Source organism: Haliotis asinina, chromosome 3 (genome assembly GCF_037392515.1).
Source record: "Haliotis asinina isolate JCU_RB_2024 chromosome 3, JCU_Hal_asi_v2, whole genome shotgun sequence".
Classification (NCBI taxonomy): Eukaryota; Metazoa; Mollusca; class Gastropoda; order Lepetellida; family Haliotidae; genus Haliotis; species Haliotis asinina.
Window position 1 is genome coordinate 34,112,309 of NC_090282.1, and position 19,578 is coordinate 34,131,886.

A 19,578-nucleotide genomic window follows, 5' to 3' on the forward strand; every position below is an offset into this window, starting at 1 on the left:
GGTGTGATGATTAGCTAAACCCGGTGTGATGATTAGATAAACCGGATGTAACCACTGGGTAAATTATTGGTTATGTTCAGGAGAAAACACGCCTCTGAGGTTTTGCTAGACCGTGTAAAACCGGGGGGGGGGGGGGGGGGGGGATTACCCGACCCCGATGGTTTTACACGGTCTACCAAAACCGAGGAGAAGTGTTTTCTCTAACATATACACTGTCAGCGATGGGTAATTACAATGCAGATGATCATTCAATGAAGCTTCATAACAGTAACTGAACCGCACGTAAAATCAATTTAATTAATTCAGTGACAATGATAGAGCGTCGGTCTATAAATCAGAGCATTGCAGTTCCAATCTTGTTAGGGAAAACATTTGCACTTTGAGCTTAATCTTGAACGATATTTTTCGGTTGATTTCAAACATGCATACATCATGTGAATGTTGATGATCACTTAAAGTTAGAAAAGATAATTGCACAAATCAAAACCTCGGAAGAAGTCTTACCGACGATAAGTAAAACCTGGGAAGAGGTCTTTCTAGCGGAAAGTAAAACCTGTTCCTGATAAACAAAAAACTCAAATGCGGTTATTATGGGAAAACAAGAGTTTAGGTTTATATGATTAGGTTCACCTGATGTGATCATTGAGTAAACCTGATGTGATCACTAGGTAAACCATGGGTTATGATTAGGTAACCTGGTGTGAACATTGGGAAAACCATGGGTTATGATTACTGAAATCTTGTGTGCTGATTAGGCAAACCGGGTGTTATGATTATGTAAACCATGTGTGATGTGTAGGTAAACGTGTTCTTATGATTAGATAACTGAGGGAAATGCACGAGCACGGTTGTTATTATACTAATATATCTATAAAAGCATATGGTCTTTCGTAAGCCATTCATTGTCTTAAGACACTTCTCTACTTATACGTCTTTTCTAACAACGTACACAGTGTGCTGACAATGTGTGTATAGATGCGTAGCTAAACATGTCACTTGATTGTTGAGTCCGTTAATCGTTACTTTTGATCTTTAGGTAGCACGTTTATGAGGATGACTTCCGATTGCGCGACTGAAGTTTTCAGTTGCAACAACCAGCTTTGACAGTTCGAGACAAAAGGGTAAATTTGTACTTGTTAGAGCCTTTGGGGACCCTAAAATGAGTTCGACACAAGCGGGAATTCGACACATCTAGTTCGACACATCAGGGTAAAAATAATGATAAATATAAGGAAATCGGCAGGGACCGAGATGTCAGTTCGACACATCCGAGAATTCGTCTCAACCGAGTTCGAGACAATGGGGTTGGACTGTAGTTATGAGTTATCTGTTGTGAGTTTGTCTATGTTTATGCTGGCATATATTCTGTGTCATCTGTGTCTGGGTTTTGTTTTGTGTTTCAGGATGATTATCCAAGAGCATTCAGTACTCGTACAGTTCCTGATGTACCTCCATAGGAGAATATAATCACCTTACCATAACCAGCACACAGTAGAGATTTATCACCCATTAAGATGTCTTTGGACAGAGCTTACGCTTGATTAACAGCACGTCTTGTCGAACACGTGATTGCCTCCAGAAAGGATATGTCATGTAAATAGTAGTAAATACTTTTTCTTGACCGTCCACGACTTTTGTACATATAGGGGAAAAGTTAAGCACCCCCTAGTGTTTCAGATGTTGAGGAAGATATAAACGCCTATTGAGTGAATATGGTATGTGAAGCGTAGGAGACTCAAACAAGCAATGAAAGAGCAGACATTTGCGAATACCCCTGGACTGATTGCTTTACAATCCTTTTATTGCTTTTAGGTCATAGCAATTAACGACGGAATTTTCATCAAAGTGAAAGCGGGCTGAAACTATGAAGCTGGCATATCTGTTGGTGACCATGTGATGATGGCATTTGTCAACAAACTCACATTTGGTGTCTACAACAAATTACAGTCAATAACGTGCATATCCTCCATTTGCCCGGATGACAGCCTCTCTTCTCCGACCCATACCCCTAACAAGAAGTTGAAACTGATTCATGTATAATCTCTGCCATTATTCGTGCAGTGCTGCCTAAAATTGCTGAAGGTTCAGTATAGGATTATCTCGCTTTTGCATACGTCGTCCGATAATGTCCCAAATGTGCTCGGTCGGGTTGAGATCAGGACTCACAGCCGGCCAGTCACACCTTTCAACAGCATTCTGGTGAATAACGTTGTTCACTGCGATAGATCGATGAGGCCTAGCATTAACATCCATGAACACAAGTCTTGAGGCCAGAGGGTGGTTATCAAAATCAGGAACGACGAGAGGCTGGAGCACCTCCTGGATGTACCCTGCACCTGTGAGATTGCCCTGAAGGTCCGAAGGTCCAATTTACAATCGTGGGAAAAGCATCTCCAAACCATTTCTGAGCCTCCACCGAAAGGAACATTGGGAAGGATGTTCTTGACACTACAGGCGGTATTTTTACGCCTCCAAACGCGCACTCGGCCATTTTGGCATGAAGCATGAACCGACTTTCATCGGACCAATGGATCCTCCTGCACGGCCTTAGATTACTGTACCGTCTCGCTTGACACCATATCAGTCGCCGTCTTTTATGGTCATCTGTCAACTGGGGACGCCTGATAACTCTCCGAGAAGCACGTCATGTAGCCTTAAGTAGATTCTCTTAGCGTTCAATAGGTGATTTGGTAATCACTGATGTTTCGGGACTGTGCTTGATGCAAATGGAAAAAGTCGCACCAGCCATATAAGCGCTCTGTCTTCAAAACGAGACGTCACAGGAGGTCGTCCAGAGCATGGACAGTCCATGACTTCATTGGTTTGAGCATGGTATCGAATTAATCTGCTTATTACTGTGTAACGGACGCCACTCTGCCTTGAGATTGCTTTGAAGGACATTCCTGCTGCACGAAGACCGTTAATTTGCCATCGTTGTGCTTCTGATCCTGTTGAGGTAAATGATAAACCATCTCAGAACAACCCATTAAATAGTGAAATTGTTACTGCAAGTAGGAAAAGTCATGGGTCTTCAGCTTCATGTACATGAAGTGTTCAGTAGTAATGCTCCGTTTCCATGAACATACAGGTCAAATGCTGCCCAAAGACTGTTCTTGTATATATAGTCAGTGATATTTCAATTGCTTAGTACTAACACGACATTTTATCTATTTTCTTCTGGGGGTGCTTAACCTTTTTCCCTATGTATAATTACAATGTTATGAGGATGTGTTTTTGTTGGTTGTTATGCGATATTTGTTAATTGTTAGTTTTTCATGGGTTACACACGTTTAAAGCGCTCAGTTTTTGAATTCTCATCTTAAACTTAGGCTATGTAATTTCACTTGTTTAGAGAAGGCTGGCGTTACCTTCCTTTGTTTTGCTTCCGGTGTACGACTATGGGATGCCATTAATTTCTAAATGGTCGTAGTGTTAAAAAGCCTGGCTAAAGTTCTGTGGAACTGCTTTGGATTTACGCTCATTTGACTGCTAACATTGACGTCTCACCAAAAAGACCTGCCAGTCGTCAACACTGAACATTCAACACCTTTCAACAATGTTCAATAACAAGGTTACAATGAATGGCAGTACAGAATTCTAATACAATAAATCGGATCACAAATCTAAAAATAACTCACACAAGTATTGATATTCAATGTAAAAAAGTACAACTGAATATCATGGACTCGTCTGTGTTATTTTCTGCTGGTTTGACGGGGACTCACAAGTTTTTATCACGGTAATGTCTAAACCGTGACAATGGTATATATCGAAAAACTTACATTCGAGCGATAGTTACAAAACCTTTGTTTGGATATTCGTTGCCAGGTTATCATATCATACTCTACGCATGATCATAAAACGTATTCACTTAATATGAAGACGAAAAATGTGAATATTGGTTGTGGTGTCTATAATGATCAAAATCTCCGTTCTGGAAAATCTCCATTATTCTTCCTGCAATGCATCAGCTAGTTGTGGACGCATCTGTAGTGCGTCTTGACGGTGAGATATAACTCTATCGGATTAGTACACCATATGCCGTGTTGGATTCAAAGCTTGGGATCTTGAATGTCATTTCATTAAATCGAAAGGGCGGAGGAAGACCTTAAGAAATTAATGTTATAGGATCATGAGTAATTAAGCTGCATGGCGGCTATCTGTAAATAATCGAGTCTGGACCAGATAATCCAGTAATCAGCAGCACGAGCATCGATCTACACAACTGAGATACAATGGCATGTATCGACCAAGTCATAGAGTCTGACCACAAACGCATAAAATCATTTCACAATCATAAATACAAATTTTACTAACCCATCGAAATGTTTGTGCACAAAACATTGACATGGACATCGGTTACTCTGTTGGAAAGATAGGGTCCTCTGAAATGAAATGGATTGAAACATTAAGCGACCTAACGTGTTTTGAGAAAAGAAGCAGCCCAAACTCTGTATGGAAAAATAATAAAAAACGAGGATGATCGTTTCAAAATATATCTCGCTTTGAATGGAATCTGTATGCATGTATCTATATTACAGGAAACAGTTTCACTTTCTCGAGCTAAGATTCTGTTTAATGTGAACACAACGAAGACATTCCAGTACATTCTTGGATCTAAAGTAGGTTATGAAGACTTGCTTATGCTACTTTTAAGCACAGGTTTGAAGCTTTGATTGTGATTTTTGTTTTTCAGCACCATGCTCACGTACCAGCAAAATGTTAAACATCCGGAAGGTGGTTTAATTAGTTTCTCTGCTATCTATAACCTGATAACACTGTCACACATGTGAAACGTTCCTAGCGTCGTTAAACCTGCATTGATTTCAGTCTACACTATTTTGCATTACCACTGATGCGTCCAGGCCTGAGAATCCATCATATCTGTAGTTTCCTGAACTGACGCATTGACTGTCAGATATCCCACACCACCTCCCTGGAGTAGTGGAGACATTGTTATCTAGAGTAGTGTCACCTAGACGCATAAAATTATCAGTGCAACTGCAGTACCGGAAATTCTAAAGTTCATACTTACGACAATGAGTTCGTAGTACTCATTATTCTTAACTTGTTATACATTTTAGTACAAAAAAATCCTTTAGCCTTTAGCCTGCTGAATTAATTTCAGCATAAGCCGCTGAAAAGAGGATGGGTGATTTCAAACAGTCAGTGTGTCATTAAATAAGGAACAACTGAAAAAATATTCAGCTCATTAATACTAGATACAAAAATAAACATTATTTTAAAACAATATCCAGATAATTTTAAACGTACAGATATTAATTACAAGACAAACATAAATAAAGTAAATTTTATTGAATTTAACTTAACTGCTCGATTGACAGCCGGATGCGTTTTATATTAGGAGCCGTATAGATTGTCCAGTTATCGCAAACCGATTTCAATATTCTTACTACTGATATTTCATAAGTATCTGACTTTAATTTCGTATATTTGTATCAGCAGATATCCGCGCGACGATAATTTAAAAATTAATTCTGAAATAAAATAATCGAAAACGTTCGTCGTAAACAAATCATATTTTCGATGTCATGACAGGTCTTATTGAAATGGCACTATTCAAACGTGTCATGTCATGAAAATAGCAGAATAAAATACATGATTTATAAACATTCATGAGTGCAAATTTCAAGTCTTATGGTTCAATAAATTTTGCACAAACCCGCAAAAAGACCGTGTTAGATCGCGTTACACGTACGAAAAACAAACATGGCGCGCTCCTACATAAAATATAGCTTTTTTGGTCAGAAGAAACATTACAGAACTCTTCTGTGTAAGACCTGGCGAAAGAGGGAGAATTTCTGATTCTACAAGTGTTCCATGTATCACTTTCCGTTTAGTATGACGAGAAACAGACGAAAATTAAGATCGTGAAATTTAAGTTGTTTTCTAGTAAATGCAAAGGTCACCGGATGTGATGTCACAGACAGGGATTGCCTGATGAAATTCATTTGTTATTGAATATTAACAGAAAAGTTGGAGATATTCCGTCTGACAAACCCAACTTTAGCACAAATAACTGTTTTAAATGATTAATCAGAGCTCATAGAATTTTCTTGGTGTATTTTTGACTATATAATTCGTACATAGCCGAACCAGTTTGACCTTGTATGCTCCCGTGACCCGGAAACAGTAGTCGATCAACACTGCACTTGCAAGTTTTTCAGTATCTTTATTTGAATTTTTGTTCATATTAGGCACATTACTTTATTGTCCACTGAATATAAAGATAGCAAAGATATAAGTGTGATGCATGTTGATCCAAGCTTATTCTTTTTTTCACATGGTCCGACACAAAAACGTTTACAAACATCATTCTCAACAACAGGTGCGCGGATATGGGCGTGGCATTTGTGTTTCAAAATAACATTCATGCTTTTCTTTTTGTGACGACTTAGTGTAGTAGGAACTGCAGTATACATGTTTTATAAACTAAAATATATTTTCAGTTATAGTTTCACATGAAATCGGAGATGATTTGATAAATATTGTGTTCATATTACGATTGGAAAAATCCAGAACAAGTTGAATTACATTCATAATTTTATGCAATGAATTAACGTTCTTGTTGCATATTTATGATAGATTTGTCAATGCCTTATGTTTCATAACTGGTTACAACTTTAAATCTTTTCATGTATTTTCATATGTTAATTGATATTAATAATATGACAATTATTTTTCTCTCCAAAATAGACAAGGGCAAAGACACTTAAAGTCTGTCAATGCATTAGCAGCGTGTAAATAACCAAATTTTAATTAATGTCTTTCAGTAGTGTTGAAAACTGACAATTTTACACAATTCTTTAATACAACTACATGTATGCCATAAAATATATGGATAGATGTTACATATTATTTTGTGTATTTTATTTCTTTATAATATCGTGCCAAAATGTAAATTAAATACAAATGGGTGATGAGCTTTTTTTTGTTTTCAACAGTACCACTTTGTTTACTGAATTATTTTGAATCATACATGACTAATGTCATTTATGTTCTTGCAGTACAGTATATTTATCTGAAAATGTTATCATTTGATAAAAAAAGAAACCATATACGCATAATAAGTTATATTGTCTCTGGTGAAAGTAAACAGGCTCCATATTCTGTAAATATATATTATTCTACCTTATTGTCTTTTCCTGGGTTTAGGAGCAATGTCACAATATGAAATGAGTCTATCGAAATTTCAAGGATTGTTTCTGTTTGCTGAAGTGTCTGATGGTGATATACTAAAATTATTTAGTGTTCAATAGCCTAAACCATCATAAAACAAGAAACATCAAGACCAGTCTTCTTTGAATAGCAAAATGCCAAGGACAGAGCAGTCTTTCGTTTAAGATCTGGAAGCATTTGATATAAATGTCTTTGTTATAAAAATATGGCAATGAAAAAAATCTAAATTGAAATCATAATGAATAGCTCCAAACTGGACAACAAAAAACACTCACTGCAGAGCTCAGTATTAGGAAAAAAGAAATCTACTTGTCCCTGGTGCCACCACATGATTACCTTGATGCCACAGACTAACACAGGTTGCACCTCCTGCTCAACACTTAATTATCTGTCACTTGTAGTTTTGATATTCCATATTCAAAACATCACTACAACAAAATTATTCTAGGTCTGGTATGATAATTTCATATTACTTCATGAAATTTCATCACAAGAAAAAATGAGTCTGTCTTTCAATCACTGTCAGTGTAATCACTGCTCCAAGAGTTTGGATCATCAGTCTGTTTCCCAGATGAAGTCTGTTGTAATAGTAAAACATGAACATAGACACTGCAAGTAGGTAAAAAGTATGGTCATAAACATGAGGTACATTTTGCAGTTCAGATTGCACTAGTGCAATATCTAAAAGCTGCATGGAGCCACGGACTGAGCCACACGACATGATTTTTTTTATACAAATATGCACACACGTCAAACAATTTGATCTGAAACATTACCTGCATTATAATAGGTAGAATTAACACCGAAAGCTCAGCTGTTTGGAGTAACAAAATAATTTCAATTTTGCTCCAAATTCGTGTACAAAAGATATGATGTTTAGCTGTTTTAATGTCTAAATTAAATACTGATTCACAAAGACGATGACAGTTGTTTTCTAAACAGTAATTAATTTTTATGAAATACAATTACTGTACGTTACATTCTCACACTAGCTCTGGTTTCGTTCGTTTCTGCAAAAGGAAAAGTGTTTTTTTCATGACATCTTCAATCATCAAAATTGTACTTCTTGTGTAATGTTATTGTTACGACACACTGACAATTTATAAGTCTCCCCGTGTCAGAACATTCTTTGAAAAAAATAGACCGCGAAAATCATCGACTTCGGATTTGCTAAAGTAAAGATCAACACATCGACGGCTAACTTGAAAAATACTACAACACACGCAACAAATGACAACTTCTATTGAACACAACTAACAGTAAATAACTGAGGATGACTGAAAGGTAATTCTGGTGTATAGTATGGGAATTTGAATCAGTTTAGAAAATGCATCAATGGTCGTTTTCCAACTCGTTCATATTTTACTTCCACGAGTGCCATGCCGTGTACGTGCTTCCGGTTTCATCAAGGGTGGGTACAATTACAAATATTGTGATATTGTTTCATGATCTGCATTATATAGGTATTGAGTCGTTTTCTTTCAATGTATATGTGTTCAGATTCTGCTTATGAACGCGTATTTTCAAACATCCTTCGTATCTTGTCACTTAGAAAGACCGCGAGTTTGGCCACGCCCTTTCGGGTCATCTACGGCTGTCAACTTTGTGAATGTTGGAAAGTTTATCAAACAAAATCAAAATAAAATCGCTAAATCTGGTAATTTCTGTGCAGAGACATTAACATTTACCTATTCACACCGTGTAATTAATTCCAGATAAAATAGTTGGATATGTCAAAAGGATGGCACATTTTCTTCGGCATCACGATACATGTGGAGTTGTTTGTTTACCGCCGTTGCCATGATCGTTCCTGTTCGTCCAATCGATGATGTAACATTGAGATTGGTTTTGTTTATAATTATTTGAGCCGAAAGTTACCAATTTTTAGAAAATGGCAAACTTGTGGGCTTTCTCTTCGTCAGGGAACAAAAAATATTGATTAAACTATCAAAACATATTTCATTATGAAAAAAATATTAGTCTGGGTACCACACGACGTGGTGCACTGGAAGTCAACAATGGCCGTTATTTTCGACTGCGTGCCGAGAAATACGGCGATCTCATTTTTATTTCGCGGGCGTTTCGTTTTAAGGTATATAAACGTATTGAACATTATATATTTAAAAAGGTGAGGATTAGTACACTCCATACATAATTCATATGACACGTAAATCCGACTCGTTGAATAATTATTGCAAGTTTTATTTGGAGATGTCATTATCCTGCAGTCCTGTCGAATGGGTTCGACGGTAGCATTGAGAGGATTAAAGTGGTGAACTTTCTGTAGATGTAAAATATTTCCAAGGCAAAGTGCATACATTTATTTTCGATTCTGTCGTTGTTGATACCAAAATGAGACGTTTGGCTTCAACGTGACACTCTTGTGTTAGAACAAACCGACGAACGTTAACGTTATCAGAGCTTAATAATGATGAAACCCGTATCAAGAATACAAATACAATCTACGACCTTTGCACGATGCGCTTTGGGCTTTACGAGCGTAATTCTCACAGAATAAACCTCACCATCGTACAGTTCAAGGTAAGCCAAATGGCATGGTGGTTGGATGGTGGGACTTTCCACGTTGGTGACATGAACCTAGATGTTTGTGATTGTTGGTGCCTGTAAAGTCCAATGGCAGTCTTGTACAAAACTGCAATTTTAAGAATATTTCACATATTTTTAGACATTTAGACATTTTGCGCTATGTTCAATATAGTACATGATTAGTATTTAACCTAAGCAAAACCAACAGATAAATTCTATTTACTAAGGAAATCTCTCACAACTTATAATGCCTTATTTTAATTAGAAATTCTGTTTAATGTAACTTTGGATAAAGGTACATGTTCAAGCAGTCGGAATGTTGGCATGATAATTCCATTATATAAGAAAGAATCAGCAGATGACCCGAATAATTACAGGGGTATGTCTCTACTTAATATAATGGGGAAAATATTTACATTGATTCCGCAAGCAATACTTAAGCTTTGGTTTGATAAAATGAGGTAATATGAGAGCGACTGCGAGGAGGTGTAAGTATTGTGGGACGCCACGATACAAGTAAAGATGGGAGATTGTACAATGGCAACAGTGAGCAGGGCGGATACAGCTTTTTTAAGAAAGATGGGGTGAAAACGTTTGGGAAAGGGGAAGTGCACACTTCATTGTTACGGGTTTCGATGGTCAGTAAATAAACTTTCAGGACAGAATGTGCATCCCTGCACGTGTTTTGTTGTTTTGTTCCAAATAAGCATGCAGGCAAGCTAGTATCCATTCATTTTTGTCAAGCCGTTTCCCTGTCTCACTGTAACAACATCAGAAGTTACATCCAACATGTGATAGATTTTCATAAGACAGCCTAAAACGCTGTTTGAAACCTCAACTTGTTCAGAAACATTCAAACGCAGTAATCTGTAATTGTTTGTTTTAGTAATCAAAGTTTGATCGGTAAATACTGGAAATTATTTTTTGCTGGAAATAAATGTCATTACGACCAGTCCTTAACTTTGAAATTGAGTGTGAAAAGAACATAACAAACATAATGTACAAAAATGTGCTCTCTTCATTTGCTGCGCACAAATTTGAAATCAACGACTGACTGGTCATTGCACCGTGGACACAGAATGAGTCGCTTTATATGCCACTCATTCATCACATTGTGCCATACAAGCAAGTGTGCGCAAGAGAGCAAGGTCCAATGATACAGATTACGAAAGGTACGAGATACCAGATAATATCATAATACATTGTATATATATTATACTTACAGGCACGGACTCTTACTCGTACATGTGCGGGTTTTAAGAGTTGCCTGACTGTGGATTAACAGACACTGAAGTTGGAGGTTATTCAGGGTAACGCTTACGTGTATAAACTGTCCACTATCTAGTGAGGAACGTTGGGTGAAGCTGAAACAGGTTCCTTACTGTTTGATTGGGTGTAAATAGAACTTTGTTGTGATTAAAATCTTAATGATAATCTGCCTTCTCTTCTCACAATTGTTTAACTCTCGATTACTATCGAACGAAAAACAGGTTTGTCACTGAAAGGTTTGTTTGTGGTAACTGATTGAAACATGCGTCATTCATTCAAGAAAAGGACTGGGCACAAGTTATCCAACTAAGAAAAGTCATCTCCCAACTACAGTTGACAGATGAATTCTTTTGTTTGAGAGAAATGGATATGTGCATATTTGAAAACATTCGGGTGTTCAGTAATTTAGACTCCTCCACTGACATGTAAGATAGGATTAATGCCAATTAGTGTTCTATTATTGACAATATTTTCTAAAGGTTTTAACAATTTATGTCCCTTAGCTCAGATAGGTCGCGTATCCGTATCGAGTATAAAGGGGAGTGTCCGTAACCCATGTTACGTGGACACTGAGGTGTGTCAGTGAGTTGACGAGGAGATAAGGCATAAGAGGAGTCAGTCTCGGTGACATTACAAGCCCCTACAACACTGGTCGGGTATTGGTGACTGTGTGCATCAAACCAACCCAAATGTGAACATCTACCAGCCTTCCTAACTCTGTTTGGTGACTGTGTGCATCAAACCAACCCATATGTGAATATGTATAGGCCTCTCTAACACTGTTTGGTGACTGTGTGCATCATACCAACCCAAATGTGAATATTTACAAGCCTCTATACCACTGTTCGGTGACTGTGTACACCACCTTCTCAGATATATTGTATCGCCCATCTTTCATACACATCAGGACACACATCACAGACTTCAGTTAAGAATAAATGCTGACAAGGTTTCAAGTGGCTTGTGGTAGCTGTCAGTGAGGGGCCTGATAGAAGTACGCAGAGGTATCACAGAAACTTTGTACACGTCAAGTATCACCAGCTTTTGTAAACATCTGGAGTAGCCTCCCCTCCACAACCAACATTGAATGTTTTCCCATATACTTCATTGGTAACGTTACATATTTTTTTCAATCATCCATGCAGCTGACACCCATTCAATACACACGTGAGTAAAGTCTGGTCTTTAAACTACAGTAATACATAAATTCCGCCTTTTCCGAGCATAGGAAGCTGGTCACATCAAGCTCATTTGAGCACCAAATGAGGCCTACTTGAAAATATATGTACATACATCAAGCATAAGTCATAATGACAGCTCTAAATGCTGAAAATTGTGGTCATTTATTAAGGACTGGATCTAAGTGCTTTAATAAAGCGTCAAAATCACACATTATTTCATCCAACCACAGGTGTCACATGTCTCAATCTGTTCGGATGTCTACTTACGCTTCTAGCTCAGGGAGTGCGTGATTCTGATTTAGTGTAGTGTAACATCAACTGCTGCCTACTTATGCTTAAAATAATATCCGCACCTAGGGCGTCTGTTGCCATTGTTCACGCAATGACTGGATCAGGTTAGGGGGATTCTGTGGTCGAGACCTCCTTTCTCAAACTGATCCAATAGAGGCTCTGTTGGGTTTAAATTTGGGCTCCGAGCGGGCATTGACTCTATGACATCGTTGTGATCTGTGCTAGATAATGCTCATCGGGGTCGGTCGTTGTCGTCCACGAATCCAGCACAGCGGAGCCATTGGCTGAGTATGAAAATGTGGCACAGTTTAATTCCCCCTGAATTGTCAAGTCAGGCTTACAGCGATGGAATCCGCATCCTACCATGACACAACCTCCACCAAATTCCTTGTGCATTGCGTTGTCGATAAGCCACAGACGTCTCTCCAGACAAGCCCAATACACAGCATGGTCTCCAGTTGCTAAAGTTTTGACGACATATAGATAATGGCTTCAGTTGCAATCATAATTTGAAAGGGACTGTATTCTCCGTAACCGTTAACTCACGAAACCGTTGAATGTGCAAATGCTGGGGAACTATGACACACATTATAGCTTTACATTTAAACACTGATCTTATTCGGCTCAATTATAAGCACAAATACAAACATTCTATTCTATGGACTCCGCTTGTTTCTAAAGCCTTAATATTTGATAGTACCAGAAATTTGTCGATAAGAGAAATATTTAGACAATGACAATAAAACTCGCATATCAGTATCCCTCGTTATATCTGCAGTTATCTTAGATCATGTGTAAACACGAACAGACTGGCAGTAATCAGACAGTCGTGATCCCAACTGATCACATATGATTATCACGTTGTGAATCACACACACCTCATTCAACCCGTTAGGTCCGACATGACACAGACACATCTCTAACACAACCATGATACAACTCCACGACCATCCCATGACACGTCTCAATTCTCAGTCACAACAATACTCCGAACCAATTCACAGAAAATGATACCCAAAGCACTACAAACCGTCCGTCCATCTCACAACTCTATCCACAATTCAACAGACATGCGCAATACAAAAGCCAGCTTCATCAATAATCTATCATGCGGCTCCTGATACAATCCATCACACAAGGCTATCCCTAATCCATCACATAGCTTCAAACCCAACTCCACAGACAGAGTACCACACAACTCAATACAGAATCCGTTACATATCTCCATACAGAATCCATCACACAACACCATACACAATCCATTACCCCATACACAAGTCATCATACAGGCTTAGCCACAATCCAGCATTTAGATCCAAGTACAATCCATTAAACAATACGATAAACAATCCATTAGATTCACCCATACATAACACAAATCCATATACAATTTACCTTACAAATCCATATACAAACCATCACACAAATCCATAGACAATCCATCACACAAATCCATATACAATCTACCATACAAATCCATACACAATAAATCACACAAATCCATTCCCAATCCATCACTCAACCATACACAGTCATCACACAAATCCATCCATAATCCATCACACATCACACAATACCATGCACAACCTATCCCACGAATCCATAACTAATGCGTCACCCAAATCCACACACAGTCCATCCCAAACCCACTGACAAACATCACATCGTCGTTTCAGTAAATTACTTCCATTCATTTACGATTCGTTACACAAGTTATTCTACAATGCTACGGAATTTTCACAGTGAGTGAGTACTATGGTTTTCGCCGCTTTTAGCTATATTCCTGCGGGGGACAAAAGAAATGGGCTTCATACATTGTACACCTGTGAGGAATTGAATCCAGTTCTTCGGCATGACGAGTGAACGCCTTAACCACTAGACTACACCTCCGCACCACTCCTGATAACAGTATTTCAAAGGGCATGTATGAATGATTTATTTGAATGTCGTCACCTTGAGCAGTCATACACTTGTATGCCATGCCCCTCAGCGGACACAGTAGTGAACAACTATGTGTGAGTGACAACTATGCGTGAGTACATGTTCACCCTTTCATGTATCACTGATGGTTCTCACTTGTGGTAGCATTACTCGGACTAGCACTGCTGCAGGTTAAGATTCAATATAGCTGCGTCCTCCACATGATGAAGTTCGCCACTGCTACAGCACTTCTAGCATCTTGCCTGTGGCTGCAGATACCAGGTAACCACTCATGTCTGTAGACATCAGCTGACACGATGTCATGATGTTCTCATCTACTAGAAGTGCCATTGTACTGAACAGAGCTAAAGAAGTGGAGCTGAGTTTTACGTCACATCGACATTATTCCAGCCATAGAGTGACGAGATCTAAGTTTTCACCCGTTACCATGTTATGTTCATGGTCTAAAAGAGGCTGGTTTTAAAAGTTTAATATATATTTTCATTTCACCACAGCGTTAAAGAAACGTTTGTTTGGAAAAAGTGGAATCTCATAAAAGTAAGCGCTCATGTTTATATCTTCCATTTAAAAACTTGACAAATAACGTAACGGTTGTTTTTCCCTTGCTGTTCAATAGATATTTCATGAGACGCTTGCCAGGTCTGAACCTTTCTTGTCTTGGGAGAGGGTTTGCAATGAGGTCAAAAATTTTCCAAGTTAACACATTGATTACAGAACAGTCTCGTTTCCTGTTTACTGTGTTCCGTCCTTAGTGCGAATTTCAGCCCAGAAGTTTCAGACTAATGAATGATTTGATACGTCTAAGCACTTGTATATCGCAGCACTACGCGCCTTCTAATCATTGTAAACATTCAGCCGGCTCTGTCGTACAGCGGGCTCTGACAAACGGAAACCTGGAAATCGCGGAAATCTCAAAACGAGGCTCTGTCGCGAAAAAACTTTGCCGATCTCGTGCGGAGCTGATATGATAAACGTCTCATTGTGCGTTATAGAACTACACGGAATAAGCGCAAAAACCACGCAGCAGGTGTAACCAGTGAGCCAGATGCATTGCGAATCATTTTACGACCTTATCAATCAGGGTGCAATTAAAGTTTAAAATTAAAATAATTCATTTGCATTACCATCTTCTTATGAAACACGAACTTGAAATTCAGTGTAACCAGAATTGTTTGTGGTGTCTATTTTCACTTTCACTAGAAACAGTTCGGATCGGCTGAAAAGTAGGTCATTGTTAATGAGGCTTATGTTTCGGTATCTTTGCATCAACAAGTCGGTCTCACGTTATTAACTGGTTGCCGGGTGACAAAACAGTTACAAGGGAACAGCATTGCCGTTCCAGGTGGTCAGCATAAAATGCATATTTTATACTTACATAAGGCCATCACGAGTCACAAAGATACATAGACACATATATTATATTAAAAACTCATGCATAGAGATGTTGTTTTTCTATTGCTGTTTACAATATAAACCATTAAAAGAAAGGACCTTCCATTTCATGGCGATGTTTTGGGGGGACCAGGTTGTACGAATGCACAAAGATTTGGAAAACATGTGTCTTACGTTCAACGACAAATGCATGTCCACTGTTAAAAATACATATTTATTACTTCCCATCAAAAGTTTAGACTCACTCTATGGTGACATTTAACTTGAATGAACCAACTGCAAACCCTATGCTGATGAATTGCACGAGGATCACGCATCAAGTTGCTCAAAAGCAAATGAAATATCGTGCATGTGAAGAGATTTAAAACTATTGTTAAGAATTCGCCATTTTCACTGATATTTATCATTTACTGAACTCATGACAATACTCTTTTGAAAACTGCGAATTTGTTTTGCAATACATCAGTGTATGTGTGAACACTATGGAATATTTTGCAAAAAGTATTTACAGAACAGTAGACGGAAGTAAGTGGCTATATTTAGACTAGTCAGTCTAAACGTTTGATGGGGAGTATATATAGTTCATGATAAAATTCAAACAGCTGTGACACTCATATTGGCTACCTTGGTGAAACCTTATGGCAAACATATGTCTACCCTACTTTCTTGCAGCTGCAAGAACAGAGGATATCCCATCGTCATCAAGTCATATATGTTCCCTTAACTACCCGAAACATTACCCTAAGTAAGTATTACGATTTAATCTCTAAAATAACGGACCAACAGTCTCACACATAACCGAGGCTGGTGAGCTACTGTGGTCTGGCCCGTTACAGTTGACTGACAGACCCAGTTGGAGGACCACGGACAGCGTTTATGTGTGGCTCACAACGACATAGCGTTGGCATCTGTGAAGTGTGTCACTTAATAAAACATTAATAAAAGAAACTGAAACATGTTTTCGAAGCGCCGTGGTTTTGTCTGTGGTCAAGTGTAGAGTGTCTGACCAGTAAAAGGAGGCAGGGAGGGTGGGCACTCGCGTGCAGGCTCTTTCAGTATTGTCACAACCCCTAGCGGAAAAGGACCAGATGGTGGACACATCAATACGTGCAAACACCTAGTTGCAGGTACAACAAAGTTGCAGTAAACGGACAAAGTACTGTGACTATATGGCTATGTGTTCCAGCCCACCTAACTGTGATAGGTACCTTGTATAGATGGGAAAGACACCTTGACATGATGCGCGTAAATGGCTGTAACAGTATGGTCCCCATGGAGTTGGGATTGAAAAATACGATGTACCGTTGAGACTGATATCCAATGATTGAGGGAAAAACAAAACGCAGTTGTGCTGTGCTGATATAGGGGCTATACAAATACTTAACAATAGGTAGCTGAGACAAACACATGATCCTTAACGAAGGCATTAAGTCAGACGTTGGTAGTCGGTACACCTCGATCGCACTGTGATGCTATAAAGAATATATATATATATATATATATATATGAAGGAAGACGAAACATTACTCGTTCTTTAATTTTACAATCTTTAAATAAGACCTTATAGTATGATTTACTTCATCGGATGAGTATATCACGGAGTTTACACGTTTCTTTTTTACAAAGAAATGTATACACGGAAAAGAAAGCAATTTTTAGCCAAGGATATAATTTAAAGTAATTAATTCTTAAAGTAATTATTACACGTATTAGGTTTGGAAGAGCATATGAAAAAATGTCCACTTTTTGTACAAAGACATTGCACATGAAAGTAGGAAAGTAGGAAAAGAAAATAATTTTGTGACATATAACGGAAAAATATCTTTGAAGGGAATCATTACATGCATTCCGTCTTTAGCCGGATTTACCTATTGTTATTAACATCATAATCATGTTAGTAACATGCATGATTATCTATTGTTGGAAAGGTTAGGCAAACTAAAATCAGACTGTGGGATCATTATTGATGAACTCTGGCAGTTCATTTTCTTTTACAGTAACATTAGATGGTTTTTGATGATCCACGCTAAAGATTCTGACAGCGCTCTCCACATAACATTCACAGACTTTGACCTGGAGGGATCGGAAACGTGTACACGAGACTACCTAGATGTTTTCGACGGTGAGTTTAGGGAGTTTTGATCTGAATCTCAGTTATCTGAACCCTAACCTCAGAAAGGTCCCACTCTGCTGTTACATAATAGGTCCAACTTCGATGTATTTCCTCATGGCCCGATATATGCATGTCCTCATGGCATGGTGTATTAGTTTCTGACAATGAATACTTTGAGAAAATGATGTATTTCCTCCCGGTATGTTGCATAGTTTCTGACACTGATACATTCATTTGCTCGTGACACAATGATATTTTACCCGATGATATAATCCATGGTTTGTGGCAATGATGACACGATAAATATTTCAACACAATGATAGTTTTCCCATGACACCATGCACGGATTGTGATAATCATATGTTCTCTCATGACACGATGACATATGGTCTGTAACAATGATACATTTCCTTATGACATCAAGGCCTGTTTATGAGAATGGCGTGGTTCCAGAAGAATGGTTTGTGGCAATGATGTAGTTCTTCAAAATGATGGTCGGTTTCAATTTTATGACGGCAAGAAACCCACTTCTAGTTTATGGCAATGTTGTATTTCCCCCAAGACGCAACGAAACGTTCAGACATTTCATAACAATAAGACCTGTCCTCATGAAGACGGTTATCAATTTACAGGTGGGAACGACGAGGACATTCACCGTCACCTTGGACGGTTCTGCGGTTCTACGTCACCTGCAGACATCACCAGCTCTGAGAGCAGCGTCCTGTTTATACTCAATACAAACGCTAACGTCTCCGCGTCGGGATTTTGCATCACGTACTACTCCCTCCAAAGTGAGCGGATTCACCATAGAAACAGTTTCTGTAACTTCAAAATGAGAATATATGTCAAATACACAACTTCAGGGATTACGTCCGGATACAGAGGATTGTTTTGTTTTGTTGTTTAAACAAGGATATACAACCACTTTAGATTGAGACTGATTGAGGTGTAATGGTTTTCTTGCATCATATCACAATAACACACTGTACAGGTTCATGAGAGACACATAGTTCAGTAGCTCGCAAGACCAACTGCGAAGTGTGGGTATTCGTCTTAGACTCATTACCTTCGGATAACCACCATTAGACAGTATTATACCTTATACGGTTCATTTGACACTTTCGCTTCAAAATGTTGATTTCAATCCTTGAACTTCAGTAACAACTGTTGATACAAAGTAGGTTATACGCTCAATTCTCCAAGAGACAGGTTTCATGATATGACCAAGCACCTTCACTATGAGCTGTCTTAATGGATTCTGTGCGTTAAAGAACCTGTACATCTCTGTTTCAGAAAACAGCGCGGAATACAAACAACAGTTAATTGTCATCTGTTCTGTCTACGCCACAATGAGTTTACTTGCCATTCTAGGATATCTGAAATATAAGATCTTCAATAAGAAAAGCAACAAGGACAATATCAGAGTGAGCAACACAATGTACAAGAGTGACGTGACAACGTCTCAACCTCCACCTTACAGCTCCAAGACAGAACCGAGCTGTAATGGGAACCCTCCGCAATACGAGGCAGAACACGTATGTAAAATTGACGCTTCCCTTGCTCCACCTCCACCATACAGCTCCAAGACTGAAACGAGCTGTAATGGACCCCTTCCACAATACCACATAGAACATATATGAGCTG